Here is a 14,975-nt window from a genome sequence, read left to right on the forward strand (position 1 = left end):
GTACGGTACATCTCCTCTGTCTAATCAATATGATAAATAAATTGCTTAATAATATTTTAAATAAAATCTAATGAATGAGAAAAATGCACTCCACTGGATTACAGGTTGCCAAAAATGCCTAATGTGGAATTTTAATTTTGTGGCAATTTCTCTTTTTTTATTTAGGTAAAAGGTTAAATAAAAATTTCAGTTCCAAAAAGTGAGAATTTTCTGGATCTTATTTGAGTTAAAAGGCTTTAATGAGTTTAGAATCACTTTTTGAGATGCCAGCAACATCGCTCTTCATAACTTCCCATCTACATGTTGCTCAGTGGATTAAATGAGCTTGTACTTCATAGATACAGCAGTTTATGAGGTGGCAGGAGACTTTTATTGCCTTTGCATCTCATCTCGCTGACTCTGACTTTTGTTCATCCGTAAGGTGGGTCAAAACAGACCTTCTGTTGACTTAATTCTGATGATTTCAGCCTTTTATTGAAATAAAATGTGAACAAATTTCCATTTCAGATGAAAGAAATTTTGGTTTTACGTCATATAGGTGAGGTGACTCGTGTCCTGTATTCATCAAACCTTGCCAGACTTCACTGGAATTGCGCCTTCACCACCTCCTGAAGTGGACATTTGCTTGCATTCGCACTGAACAAAACATACCAGGTTTTGGGCTCCAGTGTACTCCAATCCGGGACCAGGATGCTAGTGTGAAAGCCACCTTATTTGTTCATAGGCCAATATTTAAAGCTGATATAGACAGATTTTAAGACAAAATGTTGGCTGTAAAAGTTGGCAGAAATTTTCATGTCTGCCAAAAACAGTAATTCACTTTTTAAGCTATTGTCCAATGGGAACAAAACGACATTGGAAATAGGAGATAAGACCACCTTGTGTTACAGGTCTTAAACCTGGAGTCTGTCATTATATTTATGTCAGTTAAGTGACGGTTGATGCTGGCCTGCAGGCTCCTTAGGCTGGTGACGCTGTCCTCCCTGCTCAGAAAATATGACTGCCTCAGGTTGCTATGGTTACTCCTATCATCTAACGGCTGCTGCGCATTGATGTGGAACAGTGTAAAGATTTTTTGACCAGAACTACATGAGAAGTTTGATAGGTATCCATATATCGGAAGTTAATTAGTTAATGTACCCCAATGGAACTCCCAGAGCCAATCAAAATCCAGTATTCACCAAGACCATGGTATAAAATGGGACAATACTTTACAACCCTAGAACAAATTAAGTGTTGTCTTTTTCTCTTCTCTTCCCTCGCCCTCTAAATTTCCATACCTGATGCACATAAACAATAAAAACAAATTGAAGGAGCAGGACAGTGTGTTCAGTCAAAGTTTGTCATGATGATTTAGAGCTGAAAAGCTGCAAATATGATTATACTTTCAAACTAGATCCACACACAGTCTGTCAGTCTCAGTGTGTCGGTTTGTATTTAGATCTGTCAGAGCACCACGCTCTCCCTGCTGTGGTTCTACCCGGTCTTAAAATCCCCATATGGCACGATTTAAAGCATATGACACAGTGAGCTCACGCTGAGAGACCGGCCTGCTCTCGTCAGCGTGTGGTTTCTGTGTGTGCACGTATGAAAGAGTGAATGTGAATGAGAGAGCAGAGGTCAGTGTGGAGAGGGAAAAGAGAGAGGGAGGTGAATTGAATAAAAAGACTTAATTTAGAAAAAAAATTACCAAAGGAGGTGAAAGTTGTGCAAACATGATCATTTCTCTGTCTCTTTTGCCCTGCATGTGTTTCACATTACGGATCCTGATGACTTCTCTCTGCCATAAACAGAAATAAAGTCACACAGCCAAACATTAATTCCTAATGCGGTTTTCATCTTTACTGCGTAGAGGCAGATCTCTCCCAGTGATTTATCTTCAACCTGGATTAGGTCCAGCATTAGCACTTGTGCTAAATCCAAATATTTCCGCTGCCCAAGCTGATTCCTCCCCGTACATTTTGCACGTTCATGTCTCAGGGTAGGGTGTCCCGATTCTTGTTGGAATGGAGGGGTAGAGCGAGGTGCACGGTGCTTCAAATGGAGATTTTCCAGAGGCACACTCCAGACCCAGTGTTATGGGAAATTTCCAAGAATGCCGGCGGTGATGGTGCTGCAAAAATCCATTCCATGGCAGAGATTTTATTGGTGATGGTACTGATATCGGTTTACCGCCCATCACTACTATCTACCAAAAATAAGTAATTCGAATTCCAAGCAAGCTAATAAGCTCATGGCTTGGAAACCCACAGACACATTTTAACATATACGATACAAATAGAGGGGCCTGAATGTTTCTCTGCAGCCAAGAGGTGAGCTTGTTTGTGCATCAGACGGCACCAATACACACATTTAGCCACACACAGACAACTAAATGAGAAGGAAGAGCAGCCACAATGCAGCCGGATCCCTGCAGTCAAATTACAACTCAGGACGGTCTGAACTCTCCCAGCTCAGCTTAATCATACATCACCCCCTGCTGCTTTCTCTATTTTAATTTCTTCCAGTGGACTGGGCATGAAAATGATATCTGAAGGAATATAGAGAATCTGTATTCAGTCCAGAGAAGAAGAAAAATCTTAATATATACCTTGAAACAGAGAAGAGAATAATCCAATCACGTGAGGTTTTCTGGAAATCTTCCTTGAGTTTTGTTTATCTGTGTTTGCTTCTCTCTGTGAGAGCTTTTCCAGGCTGAGACAGCCAAGTGTGGTTGCTATTTGTGTAAACAGCAGAGAGTGTTCAAGCCTTTTATTTGACACACCAACACCACGGCTCCACTGTGCAATGTTTCATAACGGTTAATTATAAGGAGACATCCTTCTCTTTAAGTACAGATCTATAATCCAGATTGAACAGAACCGAGAGACTCACCACAAGTATGAGGACATAAATTCATTTATCAATTTAATCTTATCCAGCTTCATTATTTATACAGGGAGGGGCTCTCTACGCAGCCAGGATTATTTTCCAGCATCAGCCTGATCACATCTGTGTGCAGAAATACTTTCACACTCAGGTGGGGCAAGTAGAGTGACACTGACTGGATGTACGAGGGTTTTAAAACACAGAAATGCAGAAGTTCTCAACTAATTTAGCTTCAGGACTCATAACCACCTCCTTAAAGAGAAACAACCCAAATTTATCAACATTTTCAAACATCTGTGTTATTCAATAAAAAGAATTGACTGGCCAGCTCAGATTATTATAAGGGGTGGCCCCATAATATGATATCATCACAATACTTAGGTCATGATATGATATTACTGCAATTTTAAACATTTTACAATACACTGAGAATTGCAATAACATGTATTACAATTTATATAATTTTCCAACTGCATTTTCTATCCACAAAGGAAAACTTGATCAAAAGAAGTTTTTACAATTATTTATCGCTGGCATCAAGCACATCTAAATTCTGCTTTTCGAGGGCTTAACAAGTCACCTGTAGGACAAACTCTGATCTGATTTTGTGATCAAGCATGAGAGGAAATGTCCACATTTTGGTAGTCCTTTTGACATCATTATTACAATCTCTTAAGTATTATGTTAAACATCAGCATTTGCCCTGATTTTCACAATCTGTGCATCTCTAACAACTGCAAAAGTTAAAAGAACTCAAAAGAGATTTAGTGACATTAAATCTCAGCAGTTTTCTCAAGAAGAACAGCCTCTGATGGGCCTTTTTGCTAAAGATATCAGTGTTTGCATCAGAGGTCAGCTTATCATCAGAGATGGTATTTAAGTATTTAAAACGACTCAGTGTCTCTACTGCTGTGCTATTGATGACTGTCGGAGCAGTGGCAGGTCAGTTCAACAAATGAGCCTAGCGTTAGTTCATGCAGGACCAGTGTTGGGTAGCATTACTTTTGAAACTAACTCGTTAGATTACTGCCTTACATGCTGAGAAAAGTAAATTGTTATGTTACTGCGTTACCTACTTCTACAACCAATGTGTTAAGAGTACTTTTGCGTTACTAAATATTAAAACACTTTAGCCACTTGTTCCTCTCGGCGGTTGTAAAAATGACAGATAAGACAAGCTCAAATGCCAATGTACATTGTAATTTACAGCACATAATCTGTATCTCTGCAGCCTGAGAACACCACCAATAGACAGGAAAACATTTACAGCTCTTTAACATTCTCACAATCTGACAACAAGCTGAGCAGAGGCAGACAGAATCACTGGAATGCTGTGCGTAATAACAGCGTGTGATTGGAAAGGCTGCACAGCTGATTCAATGAAAGTAAAAGAAAGTCAAAGCATGCTGCTTAAGCTGTCTCATCCAAGTAAAACTGTTTATCCATTTTACAATAAAATGGTTAAATGTATGACAGGAGCTTTCCCGACTGAAATATCAGTTAGCATCTCTTTTGTCTTAGAGAAACTGAAATGCAGGTAGGAGTTAACACACCTTCTAACAACACTGCCAGAACTGGACCATGGCCCAACTAATGGTCCTGCAGGAGGCTGACTATCACTGACTGATCAGCAAAAGAACTAATGAACCTTAACGCAGAGTAAACTCACATACAGATAGATACAGATTTTTTAGCAAGCCTGTCAGCATGAATTTGGAGCTGCATGCAATTTAAACCTGATGAAAAACCATCAAAGTACAAATACAGCTGTATCCCAGTGGCAATGTCCACGCCTTCCTTTGACTGATAAGCACATGGGAGTGGGTTGATTATGCTCTGGGACATGTTCAGTACGCTCCTTTTCACAATCGTTTCATCACTAATATGCAACATCCCCTTATCAGAGCGTATCTGTGCACACAGTTAAGTGTGTTCAATGCTTGTGTGTGTGCATATCAAACAGAAAAGGTCCAACTACTAATCTAAGACACTTGCTGTTCTGAGGAGAGGCGGGTGGAGAGAGGAGATTAGAGAGTAAACAATGAACAATCAGGAGGTCGCTGTCCTCAGAAGACTGCTTTTCTTCTCAAAATATCTTTGATACTGATGATAGAAGAAGAGATGAGAAAACAAAATCTGCTCTCTATTAGTCATCCTGTTCAGTATTATAAAAGCTAACCGACACACAACACTTATAAATAAAAAAATCAGGATATTAATGGTGAAATGTTGATATTTTGCAATAGGCAACTTGAGGGAAGTTTTTCAGGCACCCTATGACGGGATCAGAAAATTGTAGGTTCAGTAAAGGTAAACTGAAGTCTGCATTGTTAGCTTAAGTGTGTAATGATATTCATTGACAGGGAATCAAAACAGCCTCTAGAGGCTGAGGTTGACCTAGGTCAGAGGCTGTCAGTGACCTGTGACCACACTGGGATTGAACAGCAAGCAAAGGGACGCTCAAGCTGAATTTAGATACAACAGAGAGAACAAGATCTCCAGGGTTTTCATATTACTGCTGCTGCTGAAAGACTGCAACAATTCAGGCTTCTATCTGCAGACTTTGAGATAATAAGAAAGCCAAGAAACAAAAGCAACACATGCAATTGAAATTGAGCTTTTTCTTCATTTTTAGAACTTGGGGTTTGAACTGGGTAACAAGGATCTCGGGTCTGCCTTGGGCAAAAAAAAATGTGAAAACCACTGCTCTTGGAGATTTACAATAAGCAGCCTTGCAGCAGTTTGTAAAGCTAAATACAGTTTCACTAGTGAGGGAAAAAAATCATGGACAGCTCTTGGCATAACTGGCCTAAGTTTGGGGATATTCCTTAAATGATCATAAGTAGAGCAAATCAAAACATCTTTATGCTGTTTCAGGCTCAGAGCCTGGTCCATAAGATAACACAGTGCAGGTTTATCTACAGAAGAACGAGAAACAAGATTTCTAACCATATTTGGCGCAATGTGTTTAGGAGCAAAAATAAGATACTCCATTTTTATAGTCTTCAAGTGCAGATTATCCAAGCTTTAGTACGGACAATAACATCAATTAGAGAATTTGTCTGGTTTTAAAGACATTTTTCTGAATGTCATCAGTATAACGATGATAGTCGGTATGTCTGAGAGTTCTTATGAGATGTTCTAAAGGATGCAGATATTAAAAAAACAACAGTGGACCCAGGATAGAACCCTGAGGGACACCACAGACCAAGATTTGTGCTTGAGCACTTTGACTAACGATGATTGAAAAAGTTCTGTCCCATTAATAAACGACGGACAAATCAAGGGCAGTTAAAGATACACCAACCACAATCCAAGCACAATTTACTGATGTAAACGAGTAGGAAACTAGCAGTGATAGCAAGCGAAAATGTCCTACAAGCAAAAAGCATGACATTAGTCAAAGATAGCAAGCAAAAGTTGCTTTAGATGCCGCATAAATGGCTCAGACTCCAGTTCTACCATGAAGTGGCTCCATCATTGAAGCTTTAGGTTTCAATGCTTGTTCCCAGTCAGAGAATGACCGGCTCAATCAGCATCATTTTGGAGGACAAGGCGGTAGCTATGGCTGTAGTGCAAGCCTGTAGATAATGATGGCTGGTGTAGAGACAAGCTTGGATGAAGTACTAGTGGCAGTCTTACCAGAAATGAACAAAAATGTTTTTATTAAAGGAAGCGCAAAGAACCTCAAGGGAAGCTTTTATGGAGTATGAGAAATTGAAGCTCTTCTCTTCCACTGGTTTTGGCAAGTGTTTTATTTACCAACTGGCTCCACTGATAGTGAACGAGACAACGGTTGCCTGCCAAGCTTGCCCTGTGCTAAGCACTCCTCCTACACTGATTGTTGCTCTGATTGGCCTGTATTAAATGTGACAGAGAGAATCACCCTCCAAGATTTTCTTGGAAAGATTCTGCCCATCCCAGACACCGTCTAAGTGGTGTTTAGCCAATGGATGTGAAATATATCCCGTGTCAAATGGTCTATCTGGTGAAGGTTACTTGCTTCCAGTGTTTGCTTTGATTTTTTTAGTGAGCGTAGCCAGGTGTGCAGAAATGTGTGCCACCACTACTCTAATTTAGGATCCATAATGGAGCTTACCGTTTATAGAAAAGAAACACATATTTTGGCACAGCAAAACTCCATATTAGTCCATAAACAAAGAGCAGAATCAATGTTTCATTTTTTACACACAGGACAGATTTTGGCCTCGATCGCCAACAAGCAGGGTGGTTATCGTTCCTTAATAAAAAGGTCTTGTATTTATTTCAAAGTGGCACTTGTTTCTGCTGCCAGAAAATTAAAATGCATCACTTCAAGTGAGTCAGAGGAATTTTCCCAGGGAGGACGTAATAGGCAAATGTTATTCTAGGCCTTCATGAAACTGCCTATTGTGGAAACACTCTTGATTATAAATAGAGTTAACATGTATTTATTTTCAGTATTTGCAACTTGCATGCTGATTTTATCTAAATACGCTTCAGAAAGCTTAGAGAATTGTGTTTTTTTGTCTTTGTTGTAAGGCTGAGTTCCTGCCCACACAGGCCACATGTCACAACTGTGGATGATGCTAAAGAGCTTTAATAACAGGGTTCACACATACATGGTGATCTGACATGTATAGAAGAAACCTACATCAATGCCGTCACTCTTCCCAACAGTCCTGACCGGTGACATCACTTCCTCATAGGACTGCGGGGTATTGGAGGTTCTGGTTGGGGGAAGGCTTGGGTGTCAATCATGCCGTCAGTTAGCCAAACAGGAGGGTAATATGTGTCCTGAAAGCTAACGTAAACCTAGTTGTGTTTGGACAAACAAATGGAGCAAGGGGTTAGACGGTACAATCCATGATGAGGGTGAAAGGGCAGATTTGTTTGACTAATCACTGACCTAATGGTTGTAGAAAAATCCCTGAAAACAAAGTAAACAGACAGATAAAAAGAATAAAAAGATGGTTTGAGGAAGAGAGAAGTGAACATTCAAATATGAGGATGGAGAAGAGGGAACATGTTCTCTTAGAATATCCTGTAACATTATCTATATCTAAGGGTCTGAGCCATGATTTAAGCTCAATATTTTTTATACAAGTGGGCATTTATAATTAAGAAAACGGTGATAAAATCTTAGTACATAAGACCACCTGAAGTGTAGTTTTAAAAGACTTCTTAATCAAGAGAAATGACCAGAAGACCTGGGCAGCACATCTTGTCATTTGTGCAGCTGGTCTGTACTGAGGCAAGAAAATATCATTGTTCTGAAGTCAAAGACTCTGAAAAATAATAAGAAAACTAAGTAAAATAGACATAACTCATAAATCTGAGGTAAACTATGGTAATGCTACAAGTCTGACAGGTTGTCTTTGACTCCCCTCAAGTCCAACCTGGCCTCGGCCCAAGGGTAGTGGTGGGGATTCTTGGCCATGTTGGAACAGTCTTGGGACTGGGCAGAGAATTTAACCACTAGTCTATATATAGGACACAGACATAGCAACCAGGTTAGCAGTGCCCCAATAGCAACAGCACTTTTAACAGCCTTTCTCCTTCATTAAGTGAAATTCTTCAACCGGTGCTTCACTGTTTAATCCACACACCGGATAGAGCACATTTTTGTTAAAAAGACTATCCAATTCAAAATACTAAAGAAGCAGCAGAGAAGGGTGGAGCTTAAGCAGACTCTACATGGCCAGAGAAAAATCTATTGAAGCAACAGCAAAACTTTACATGAAAAATGTTGTTTCTTTTTAAGGGATATTTTGAGTTTTTTTAGAAGTTGGGTTGCATATGGCACTTGGCAAAAAGTAGTGGCATTAGCCTCCAAATATTTAAGTGTGTTTAGCCCTTTAAAGCACGGAAAGCTAGGCTATACAGCACTACAGATGGGTACAGTTTCTCTGTGGGATTCAGCGAGTTTAAGGTAAAAAAGGACCAAAAAAAACAATCAATTGTGCACTATATTGAAAATTGTTGAAGCGTTTTATTTTTTACCCAAAAGACCTTTGAGTTCTTTAAAAGATATATTTGGGGGCATTTTTGTGCCTTTATTTAGAAAGGAGGGGTACAGTGGATAGAGTCGGACACGGGCCAGACTTGAACATTGGGCTGTCTGCTTACATGAGGTGCGACCCAACTGCTAGGCCATCTTCACTCTGGCCTCTGTGTTTGGCACTATTTTGCAATGCAAGCTTCGGCTAGCTCCTGCTTCAGTGTATGTGGTCAGCTGTTTTGGTCTTTGGGCTTCAACAGAGATATCTACGGTTTCAACTCAAATGGCCATGATGTGCCATTTACTGTGGATACAAGGGCAGTTTTATAAGCCGGAGTGCACAGAAGAGCTGTCCTAGAGAATCAGTGGGAAGCAAGAGTGAGAGCAGAAACTTCAGTGGATACTGGTTAGCAGGAGAGATACTGAGTTGCCCGTTGGTGTTGGGTTTTAAACTGTGAGCCCATGCCCATGACCACGGAGAGCTACTGCTGTCAGGAGTGGAACTTCTTTCAACACTTCTTCAGGACATTTCTGATCAGAGGATAGCGGCTCAAAGACACCTGCAGCCTGCATCACGCCTCATCCAGAGTTCCCTGCCTTTCTGAAAACCGGTGTTTTATGGAGCTTCTTAAACTTTCCAAAGATAAATTGGACTAACTGACTCTGACCAGAAGAGCTGGAAAAGAAATTTGCCATCCAAGTAAGTTTATGGCTGTTGCTTTATTCCTCTAAAGACTGATAAGTAGACAAGCTACAGGTAGCTGAAGCTTGATTTGCAAACTAGTGCCAAGGGTTTCTGTGCATTTTTTATAGAAAGTTATAGATAGTAGCTTTGCTTTTGGGTCTTTTTACCTGAAACTCACAAAACGTGGATCAGCTTTACCCATCTGTAGTGCTTCCCCAAACATGTCCTATTTGAATGGGCAATGCGAACTGAAAACACTGGAGGCAACACTATTGCCAAGTACCTCATACAACCCAACTTAAAAAAAAACAAAATATCCCTTTCACTTATTCTTAATTAATCAAAAAAAATCACAAAAAATGTTACAAGTAGCTGAAATCTAACTGGTGTTATTCTTTCAGTAATGACAGTCCATCAGGAAAGAGAAAACAAAGACATTTTCATGCATTTCATGATCAGATTTCATAAAAAGTTCTCATCCTCGAGCTTAAAAGACACTTTATGCCTGTTTTTTTTTTTTTTGTCACTGTAAAAATTCCTGTCTTTCATTTTTCCACCTCAAACTGACTCCGGGCTGCCTCGAAACATCCGTGTGGAAACAATAATAACAGGAAAAAGCAAAGAGAGCACAAAAGACATTACAGGGAGAAGGAGATAGCCAAGAGCAAAACTAACTTCTGTGATTTAGACAGCATGTAACCCCCCAACCCCTCTCTACATACACAAATACACCCACGTACACTCTCTCTCCAGCATGATTTACAACAGCGTATCGCCAAGATCACAGATCCCAATCTGAGCACACAAAGGCAGACACTTAAAGAAGACAGGAGGACACATGTTTTGGCTGACTGGCTACTGACGGAGCTGAAGGAACAAGAAGGAACGCGTCCGAACAGGAGCGTGGGCTCCTCAGGAAAGTGGAGTAATCCTTGATGAGAGCGATCGAAGACACATTAAAGGCCGGTATTGTTGGGGAAAAAAACACTGTCGCATAGTGAGGCCTATAAATAATCCCTCTTTACACATACTGCTGTCAAAGGTTTCAGTAAGACGCACAAAACAAATAGAAAGGGCTTACTTCTGTTTCAAGGAAATCCACTGTAATACCTTCACACACAGCCAAACTAAGTAAGACAAAGCTGTTAAACTCCACATGATGAAAGCTTTTCTTTGTATGCATTTATCAAGGCTATTTCTGTTGGTGCTTTCGGCACAAATCATGACAAAAATAATCAAATTTGCTGCAAATCATTAAAAATCAAGGCCTAAGTTAGTCCCCTTTATTTTCATTAATCGTAGCCTCTCTGTGTCAAAGAGTAATGCAGCTGCATGACTAAATGATGACTCGCTTATGACTACTTACTACAGTTCATCCTAATCCTCAATTAGTAGCATTACACAATGACTACACCAAATATCTGCAAAAAAAATACAGACATGAAAACATGACTGTCGAAGGACAGCATTGTAGTTTGTTAAATTGGCACAATTTGGGGAATTTTGCATGCCAATAATGAACAAACAGGACAAAGATAGCTTATACATCCTACTAAGAAGTTCTGCTTTCAGCCTCACCAGATTTGCCCCTTTCTCAATATCAACCCCATGTCCAACTCTTCCATGATGATAAATATTGTTTTTGTGGAAGGGTCATATGTGTATATCCTTTTAGTTGTCATTGAAAATTGATCGTCCTGCCTTCTCCAAACAGTTTAAAGAGGAAACCGCTCCCGATCTACCAATAAATGATAATTTATTCCCTGCCTCTTCCATAAAATACAAAGAAGACTAACATGAATATAACTCAGGCAGCACAAGGGCCAGACACAGGCTCTTAAGAGCTGTCGACCATATTTACGGCACATTCTATATGTATGTGTTTATATTTGTGGCCTTTACATATTCCTTTTTCTTGGTCCTTTTTGAGTTGATGAAAACAGGAAAAGAGGAAAAGAGAGGATGGTTTACTAATGTAAATCAAAAATGTCAAGACTTTTCAAGGTCACAAGCTCAACTACTGTAGCCACTGGCCCTGGGACATTTCTTTTTATACAGCAAAGAAATTCATTCTACAATCAAGAAAATGAACCAGTCTGATTATGTGACATGGAAAAAAGTTTTGCACAGTAGTGCACAAATGCAGAATGCCTTGCTGGTGGACTATGTAGACATTGACTTTTACCTTTCCCTGCTTTTGTCTCTTTCATTTCATTCATCCACTGAGTGGATTTGCCTTAAAACAGGCTGATCATGAAAGCTCACCCGCATGGGGAAACTGTGGCCCAGTGGACAGAGTCCTTCAGCTCATATTTGGACTGTTGGGGGTTTGATGTCCAGCTCCTGCAGTCACATAGTGAGGTGTTCAATCTTTTTCCCAAATGGTTCAGCTCTGATGGCTACTCTACATCAGCTTTTGTCATCAGTGTGTGAATGTGTGAATGTCGTGTGATGTAGTAATGAGTAATAATGGCTGCGTGTGTCATGGAGAGGTCTGCTGAGAGGATAACTGCAGAGATGAGGCACGGGCCTGGTACAGGCCTGGAGGATGCCATCAGGAGGAGAATAGGACCAAGGCTGACACGGCGAAGTGCTTAACCAGCATATACTCCCACACCTCACCTGAACAATGTAGTTCTACGTTTTCCCAAGGCGAGAAAAATGCCTTTGGCATCAGCTGTTTTTGTTGCCTTGACAACAGGGCTCTCAGTTGAGGATGGAGCCTATAGAGTGGTGCAGGAATGAGTCCTGAAATGTGGAAGTGAGTTAGCACTTTAGCACTTACGGTTCTCTGAAAGTCTATGGGATTTTTGAAGGGGTTTTCGGTTAAATGCCTGAAATAAGGTCTGTGGTGAACACAAGCTCAAGGGAGTTTAACGTTTTATCCTACAACATAAAATATATCTGAAACGTGCCCCACCTTTGAATTGTGTATCTTTTCATGTCTTACTAAAGGCGGTTGCTAAAACACAGCTAACAAGGACAAAAGCGTTTGTCGGGATGACTGTACTTCATCATACAAGTGTATGGCAACTGAGCCTGCCATTCACTTGTATTAGCGGGTGATGGCGTTAAATTCAGTTGACTGTGTTGTAGTTCAGTATATCATGGCGTAAGCTTTTTACTTTCGTCAGTTAGATTAACGAACCAGATATGATATGAAGTTTATCTTTATGAACAAAACGTGCAAGTTTCACAAACTTTTATTGGACACATATCTTATTTTCAGCAATAATCCAAAAACCCATTGAAAAATCCCATAGGCTCGACACTGAGGGAACCCATGCAACGCTAACCTCCAGGGTTTGCCTACAAAATTATGTCACGACTGCACCACTCTATCCCAGCTATAATTGGGCTAGGGACGAAGTGCACCCTGGTTGCCAGTCAATCACCCAGGTACACTCACACCTATGGCCAATTCAGGGTATAAAACAAACAATCTCCATCCCTGCTACAGACCCTTAAATGGTGACTTTATGGGACCAATAACTTTAACTTTCTGCCCTTAAACTTAACAAATAATGTATGCATGACTTTGACATTTAAGTGAAAACAGTTGACAAGTCACACATTTGCTCCTCTTGTCATCTATACTGGCAGTCTGAGGCTGTTCAAAGCCTCCTGGTGCTCACAGTTTACTTTGAGGCTATTTTTACACTGTTCGGCTTCAATCCACAGACGTTATTAGATTCCCCAAAAGGGGAAATGACAAGCTGTAAGGTTGATGATCCTTTTGACACTAGCACCTTTGTGAGAGTAGATGGTTGGCTCCAAACAGACATAACAAACTGAATTTGTTAACGACAAGTTTGTCAGTTTCTGTCAGGGTCACATGAGGACTTCTGTGTGTCTTTATAGACGGCTTGTGATGAGAAGAACCTCATCAGTCCTGATTTGACAAGAATTCTACTGTCTGCATTTGAAATTCAAAGCTTTCCTTGTAAATATGTCAGTGAAGAAGACTTAGAAGATCCTTAAAGAAGAGTACTCAATTTCTTCTTCATTCCAGCCAAAATACCTTTAGGTCATATGCGTGCAATTTGTTCGGCGCCAGGACCAATAAATACAAAACTGATAGATAAGCAACTGAAAGGGCAACACTCTCTACTTCAAACTGTGATGATCTTGTTAATCTCTGCAAATTGGTAAATATCGACTGGCAAGATACGAGTCCAAAATTCAACAAAAGCTCCACTTATGCTCAGAAATACTGAAGTTAGCTCTATTCCCCTCACATACTCCAATACAAACACTAACGGCAAAGAAAGAAGAGCATGCACAGAGCATGCTCTATGTTTTTGTATGTTTTTTTCTTGTGTGAGAGTGTGTGTTCATGGCACAGTTAGGGCAAAGTTCAGGGAAACCCCCCACACACACACACACCTCTGCTGGGCCTTGTCACCCCCTCAGGGAGAAACGGTGAGTCACAGAAACACTTTCTTCAAACTCAGCCTTTACCAGCGCTGACCTTGACCAGACCTGCCAATAGGATCACCTACAGACAGACACAGGGGATTCTGGGAAACAGGAAACAGGAAGTGGGCCCTGTCAAAGCTGCATGTGAAAGCTGTGTTCATAATGAGTGCTGTATGAAACTCGCTGTGTGTGGTTAAGAGTGAAAAGACAAGCTTTAACTAAGGCCTTATAATGTAAATCACTTTAATGGTTAAAGATGGCGGCATGCTACAACACTGTGTATGTGGTTGTATTCAGCAGAGAGGCATCCAGGCTCTGTGGGAGGGGGCTGCGCCAGGATCTCTGGTTTCAAACAGTGTCAGCGCCCTGGGACCGAGCCGTGTCAAAGGTTCCGTCCCCAATGAGTCATATTAGGGTGCTGATCCCCAATCCATCAGCAGCACGCTAAAAAGAATCCACAACAAGACGGCAATTAAGCTCCACAGAGGGCTTAACCAAACACGTGTGAGAGATAGGGTTTGTTAGAGTGGCTGTGTGAGCACTTTGTGGTTTATGTAGTGTGCAAATGTGGGACTGAGTGTGGGGAAAAGTCTTCAAGATGCACACAGGAAAAGAAAACCGCAGTCTACTACAGACTTGGATAAAAATAGAGGACAGAGGCGAGAAAAGTCTCAATATGACTATTCTGCAGACCCTGGTTGCACAGAAGAAATGTATCACCACAAACTAGTTATTTGACATCACTTTTCCTGTCCATGAAATCAGCACTTCAGTTGCACAATATTGGATTTGTCCTGATATCTGATAGGTTGATATTTACAGATTCGTTACAGCTAATACTGATATCAAAACTGATATTTATCTATGTAGGTCAGACTGAGCAGATGTGAATGACTAGAGAAATGTTCATATCCACTGGTACAATTACAATTTTCATGCTGCTCAGCCGACATTATACCAATAATGCAGTGCATCCCATCTTCAAATTGAATAAGCAAACATTATTCCCCTTAAATTCCTGTA

At 40.5% G+C, this 14,975-nt stretch overlaps 1 protein-coding gene across 1 annotated transcript in view; it reads right to left on the reverse strand.

Annotated features, from left to right (window-relative positions):
• ror1 (receptor tyrosine kinase-like orphan receptor 1) overlaps positions 1 to 14,975 on the reverse strand; it is a 214,711-nt gene that overhangs the window by 22,892 nt on the left and 176,844 nt on the right. The window lies entirely within an intron of this gene.

This window comes from Cheilinus undulatus, linkage group 7, assembly GCF_018320785.1.
Source record: "Cheilinus undulatus linkage group 7, ASM1832078v1, whole genome shotgun sequence".
NCBI classification, from domain to species: domain Eukaryota; kingdom Metazoa; phylum Chordata; class Actinopteri; order Labriformes; family Labridae; genus Cheilinus; species Cheilinus undulatus.